General features: G+C 45.1%; 1 long non-coding RNA gene across 2 annotated transcripts in view; it reads right to left on the reverse strand.

Annotated features, from left to right (window-relative positions):
- Positions 1–5,339, reverse strand: part of LOC136023422 (uncharacterized) — a 114,348-nt gene extending 109,009 nt beyond the window's left edge. For both annotated transcript variants that reach the window (XR_010616583.1, XR_010616584.1), the window contains exon 1: positions 5,228–5,339. This is a non-coding gene — a long non-coding RNA (uncharacterized LOC136023422). The remainder of the gene's footprint in view (positions 1–5,227) is intronic.
- Between the last annotated feature and the right edge of the window lie 661 nt (positions 5,340–6,000).

Below are 6,000 nucleotides of genomic sequence, written 5' to 3' on the forward strand. Positions count from 1 at the left end.
ACTTCCCTTAAACCCCTCCTCCTGGCTAGAATTCCCAAGGACTTGCTGATCTTGTGATGGTGCCATGTGAGCACAAGCAGAGGAGATGGAGATACTGAACTTCCAGCTTCTGCATGCCACCACCTCCGCAGAGCAGCAAGCTTGTCATTTTAGACCAATGCCTGTGTTCTCCAGAACTAACCAGAACAGAGCTTGTCCCACTCTGGGGAACTGAACTGCCACTTTCATCAGCTCATGCACACCAGATCATATAGAACTAATATCTTGGTTGCTGGTAGCCCTCCTCAAACATGGGTGACTCAAGCCAGAGATGATCTAACAGGTTCCTTGGCCTTCACGTGCTGCTTGGTCTCACTCTTTGGTCCTGCAAGTCCAATCCAAGTCCTTCCCTTAAAATAAGAAGCTGCAATCTCTTTTACCCCTGACTCTGGGAGTCAGCAGCTTCGGGACATTAACTACTGACGGTCTCTTAACCAAAACATCAGGATGCTTTAATTCCCTCTGTTTTCTCAGAGGTTAAGGATTGTGCTGTATGTTAATGAACAGCTTTCAAGATCCTTCCCCTTTCCCCTCTTGCTGTCTTTCAGGAGTTTATTTTTAAAAGTACCATCCAGGGCATTGGAATAGCAATAAAGAACAGGTTAAAGCCTCTGATGTTTCATTCCAGGAAAGCTGAAAAGATTAATGCACTTGTCTGCAACTTGAGCCTTTGCTATTCCCAGCTCTCCAGAAACCAAACAGCATGTACAGCAATTTCTTTATTACTTAAATCACATTGCACGATTATTACACCGCTTTGGCTGGAAGCAGCAAAATTGCACTGGCCGCCAAGGTGAGGGGTGATGGAAAGAGGATCAGGCTGCAGCTGATGGGGAAATCTTGTTGGCTTTATTGGACCACATCGTAGGTGAAGTAACATGGGAGGCCGATGTGTGGGAAAGGAAGAGGCCAACCCCTCCCTGTGTCCTGACATTGTTTTGTTGTTGCTTTGCATGGGACAAAAGCTCATCCTGGCAGCTACAGAGGGCAATGGCCTTGGACCTGCTCCAGTATGTCCAGAGGAGGCCATAGAGAGGCTGTGAGGGCTGGAGCAGCTCTGCTCTGGAGCCAGGCTGAGAGAGCTGGGCTGGGTCAGCCTGGAGAAGAGCAGCTCCAGTACCTAAAGGGGCTGACAAGATGGATGGATGGATGGATGGATGGATGGATGGACGGACGGACGGACGGATGGACGGATGGATGAGAGGGTAAACAGTGTCTCACAGCTCCCTTCAGTAAAGAGATCCACTATTTGCTAAATAAAATTTGCCTCACCCCAAAGCAGGACTGGAGAAGAGTTAACAGCATCCATAGCCATACTCCTTCCAGTGCCTAAAGGGGCTACAAGAAACCTGGAGAGGGGCTTTGGACAAGGGCCTGTAGGGACAGGACAGGGGGGAATGGCTTTAACCTGCCAGAGGGGGGACTGAGGTGAATGCACTGGGAGAGCAGTTTAGGAAGACTTGAGGTGAGGTCCTGAAACAGTCAGCACCTTTTTAGCGCTGATTTTGCATCAGCTTTTCAGTTACTAACACAGACCTGAAATACCTCATTGTGCTAAAATGCTACCGCTCTCATAATGATATTATCCACCGTAAAAATGGGCAGAAATTGGAGTGCACTGCATTGTTATCATTATTTGCACAGCACAAACATAATTAGGCAGTATATGAGGACAGAGTTAATGGCATTTGCTACCTATTAATATTCATTTCCTGTTACAAAAGATTTGGTTTTTACATTATTCTTCAATTTGGATTTTCTTGCCTTCATCTTTTTTTCTTTCCCCAGCCCAAACATCTTCTCAGAGGTTACATTATTGCTGCTATTAATACTTCTCACTGTTCCCAACTTTAGCTATTTCTTGACATTATTTATGTGTCGAATATCTTTGTTAATGGCAACCAGACTCTTCGGGATGGTAAAGGCTGAGTGACAGCCACAGAAATCACTTTATCCTGGATCCCTGACACAATATTTTGACAATTGCATTCTAAGCACTGTCAGTTCAGTTACAATGTGGTTGTTGCTCCCTAGTGGAAAAAAAAACCCCGAATATTGAAGGAACTTCAATTCCTGCCTAAGTGATTTTTACAGTAGAACGTTCAAGTCTAACCCTTGCTTCCCACTGCACGGGAACAAGGCACGATGCTTGAAATGCATAAAGAGAGAGCAAGCAACTACTGAACACTTAAGAACTCAGGCATACTTTGAATAAGCACCTATATAGGTAATTCATCGCTCTTTCTAGGGTGGGAATAGTGTTTTGCCATTTCTGCTCCTTTTCTGCCTAATGCAATGCCCAGAACAAAGCAGGATATTGCTGATGGAAGTGCTTTGGGGATTTCTTTCTATTTTTAAGCCCAAACCCCCCCAATATCTCACTGAATTGAAAGAGAAAATGTAAGACAGTGCCTGCGCAGAGCTTACCTGGCTGTAATGAGGGCAGGGCAGGGAGGGTGTTGGGAAGAAATGAGGTGGCACTTGGGGGAATTGCTGGGAAAAACGTGTATTTCTCTGGTAGAAAGAGAAGGGTTGAAAAGTGGAAATGTTATGGGAAATTCATCTGGTTTGATAAATCTGCTCCTCTTGCAAAAAGCACTTTTGCTAAATATGGTGCGTTTTGTATCAGCGCTTTTGGACAAGAGGAAGAGGTAAGGCTGGCTCTGGGGCAGGAGCCTTGGATACGCTGGGAGAAAGCATGTAGGAAAAGTCCGAGTCCTGACTGCTTAATTTAGTGCCCAGGGCTGAACCCTCTATAGTTCTTCAATTCTGAGTTTAGACAGCTTCCCTCTGCTCAAACACGTAATGAAAATGCATTCTGAAGCTGTAATTATATCACTGACTGAACTATGGGTTTCCTGGACAACTCTAAATCGCATGCCACAAACCCAAAGGAGGGTTAGGATTAACTGGAGCAGGTCGTTGGAGTGTTCTGAAGAGTTACAGGATTAAATTAAGAACAGGAAAATTCAGGCTGAGTATCAGGAAAATCTTGCTGGCAATAAGCTTATTGTTGCTGTGATTTATACAGCCATTACTGCCTAGAAGCTTACATCAGGGCCTCTCTACAGATCTATAAATTAAAGATTGGGCCTCACTTTACAACACACGACGGATGATAAGACACTGAGGTTGCTGCTGGATTAAGTGCTGGACAAATGCATCCTGAGAGTCAGAGCTTTGGCCAAACAATTTGCAATGCAAATACATCAGACACAAAGTCTAGAGCAGGAAGAAGAGCTCAAGCTAAATACAAATGATGACACAGGGCACTATGGACAGAGCCTGGATTAGAAGTCAGGCACCTGGTGATAGCTCTGCCATGGAGCTACTGAACCCCAGTGCCTCCTGCTGTCTTGATGTATTTGTAGTTTGAATTTGATAGAGAGAAATGCAGTCCAACTGATGCAAATCCATACTGGCATAACCAAACAGGAATTTTTCCTGGGGTCTTAGAGCACTTTCTTGTGTCAGGCCATGCCCATTCAAACCCCTTCCTCTCACAGTGTGCTGTGTACATGTACTTGTCCACAGGGATATGGTGTCTGGGTCCCATGGATTGACTGCTGGTTTGATTCATGGCTACTGAACAAAATCCAGGGGTGTTACATCTCACAAAGAGTAACTACAGACCTGGACAGGTCACAGAGAGAAGTACAGATCTTATAAGACAGCGCATCCTCACCCTTGTTCACATGGACACCAACAATGCTGAGATGAGCTCTTGTCAAGAGCGACAGAGCCAGCTCAGGCTGGTGGTTGGTCACATTAACCAACACTGGCACATCAGCCCACACTGGCACATCAACTGGGACACCTCAGTGCAACAACCTTCCTTCTACATTGCAGGGTTAGACAGCAGTCAAGGGATCTCTGCCCCATGCCCTGGAGCACCAGGCAGATGCTCATCATGAGCTCCGCAAGGCACATGCTGATGTGTCTAACTCGGGCACGTCTCCATCACCCCACTACCGGATCTGGGGCAATTTCAGACATTCATTTCACTAATAAATGTGGTGATTTTGGTGCTTGCTCGTAAACTGTCTGGGATTTAAACTCGCCACTGCATCACGTTTGATTTCGTATAAAGCAAGGTCACTCCTCATCTTTTCAGTTATTCAGGATTAGAAAATTGAAGCCGTTTGAACTCCGATGATATTTCTTAATATAATAAGGGCTGCGAAATGGAGCTCTAAGAATGGCTTCTTGTTATTAGTTCATAAGAGGTGCTTTTAAAAATTAGCCTAGATGGAGGACGACTCCAGTTTAATCCCACGATAAAGCACGTTTCCCAGCCAGGCTTAAGGACTTGATATGATTAAGAGAGTTAAAGCTGTGCTGGGGGCAAGTTCAAGCCCTCGCTAATGATTTTCACTGGATTACAGAGGGATACACAGGACTTCCTAAACCCTGCCAGCTCTTCGCATCATTGTGTGTTGCAGGTGGTTTTTTACTCGCTGTTTCACAATAGAGACAAACAACAACAAAACCCAACCAAGTCCATCTGATCTTTCCCCTTCTTTGGAGTCGCAGCTTTCTTCACCTAGCTCCAAGTTCTTTCTGGATGGAAGACATCAGCAGGAGAAAACAGACTGAACCGGTTCAAAGAACTCAGTTAAAACTCCTCTCTCTCCTACTCTGTGTATATTTAAGCAGGGAACAGCTTTTTAAGCAAAGTGAGAATTTGAGCAGAAAGCTGTTGTTTGGGTTAAAATAGCTCCAAGTTTGATTCGCTGAACATTTTGATTCTTTGCTGAGCCTTCTCATTTGCTTCCTCCCTCTTGCCTGGCTTTAGGCCAGTGGGAAGAAGCAGGAGTTTGGTTGGGAGGGGAGGGAGAGTTGCTTATTTGAAGGAGTTTTATGGGGAAAATAATGTATTTGCAGTCCGAAAGATATCCGTGTGTTCTGAGGTGGGTTTTGGGGAAAGAAACCACTCTTTCTCAAACAGCTGGAACACACCAGCTGCTCCTGCCTCTCTTTGCTCATCTGAATTCCTTCTACCCTTTCTCTTCGCTCATTAAATCCCCTCTTTCAACTGGTTACTTCCATTGTTCAATGATGAACTTCTGGCTGTCAGAGACGCGACCTCTTTAGCTGCGGTCCCAGGAGGAGGTGGAGGGGGCTCTGGGAGGGCTGTCCCCTACCCCAGACCACAGGCAGTGCCACAAGCCCTGCATTCATTTCCTACCTTTACTCAAACAAAAGTCCCATTGCTGGAGAATCCGTGTTCAGCGCTGTGTAAAACAGGGCTTGCCTTTTGTTCTCCCGTAAGCGTTTTTGCTGTCGGAGGGCTTTCAGGTTGGCAACTGTGATGAATGAAGACAGGCACATTGTCAGAAAATGCCTTACTTTCCTTTTGGAAATGCTCAGCATGACAAAAATGGGCATTGTTTTGGTGAAAAAACATAATCCCTTTTCTTTTTTTTTCCCCCCAAAGAAACCAAATGTGGCAGGGTGCATCCCTCCCCCAGAAAGAAGCATGAATTCAGAATTAGCTGGATTTGATTTGTTTCATCTAAATAGGCTTCTGCAAAAGAAGGAAACAATCTGATCTCTTTGTCCCTCTTTGACAAACCAAACCAACGTGGATTGAAATTCATGCTAGAACAACTTGTTAACAGCAGGGAGAGTACGACACTGGAACAGGCAGCCTGGGAAAGTGGAATTCCCCTCTCAGATAGGCTTTACAGGAAGGTTAAGCAATCCTATGTTGCAGGTATTATATACATATATATATGCACATATATACACACACCCCCCCAGTTAATACTCTGGAATAAGGTGTGGATTAAGTGTTAAGCAGCTTTTCCCAGAATACCAAGGTTGGGAAAGCACCAAAACCTGACAAAAAATTGTCAAAACAACTGAAAACTGCTGGAAATCGACAGAAATACCGCACTTTCAGCTGTACTTTTGCCCATCTCTCTCTTGCCCCGTCCCTTGCTCTTTGGGAGCAGAGCC

This window comes from Lathamus discolor, chromosome 18 (assembly GCF_037157495.1).
Source record: "Lathamus discolor isolate bLatDis1 chromosome 18, bLatDis1.hap1, whole genome shotgun sequence".
NCBI classification, from domain to species: domain Eukaryota; kingdom Metazoa; phylum Chordata; class Aves; order Psittaciformes; family Psittacidae; genus Lathamus; species Lathamus discolor.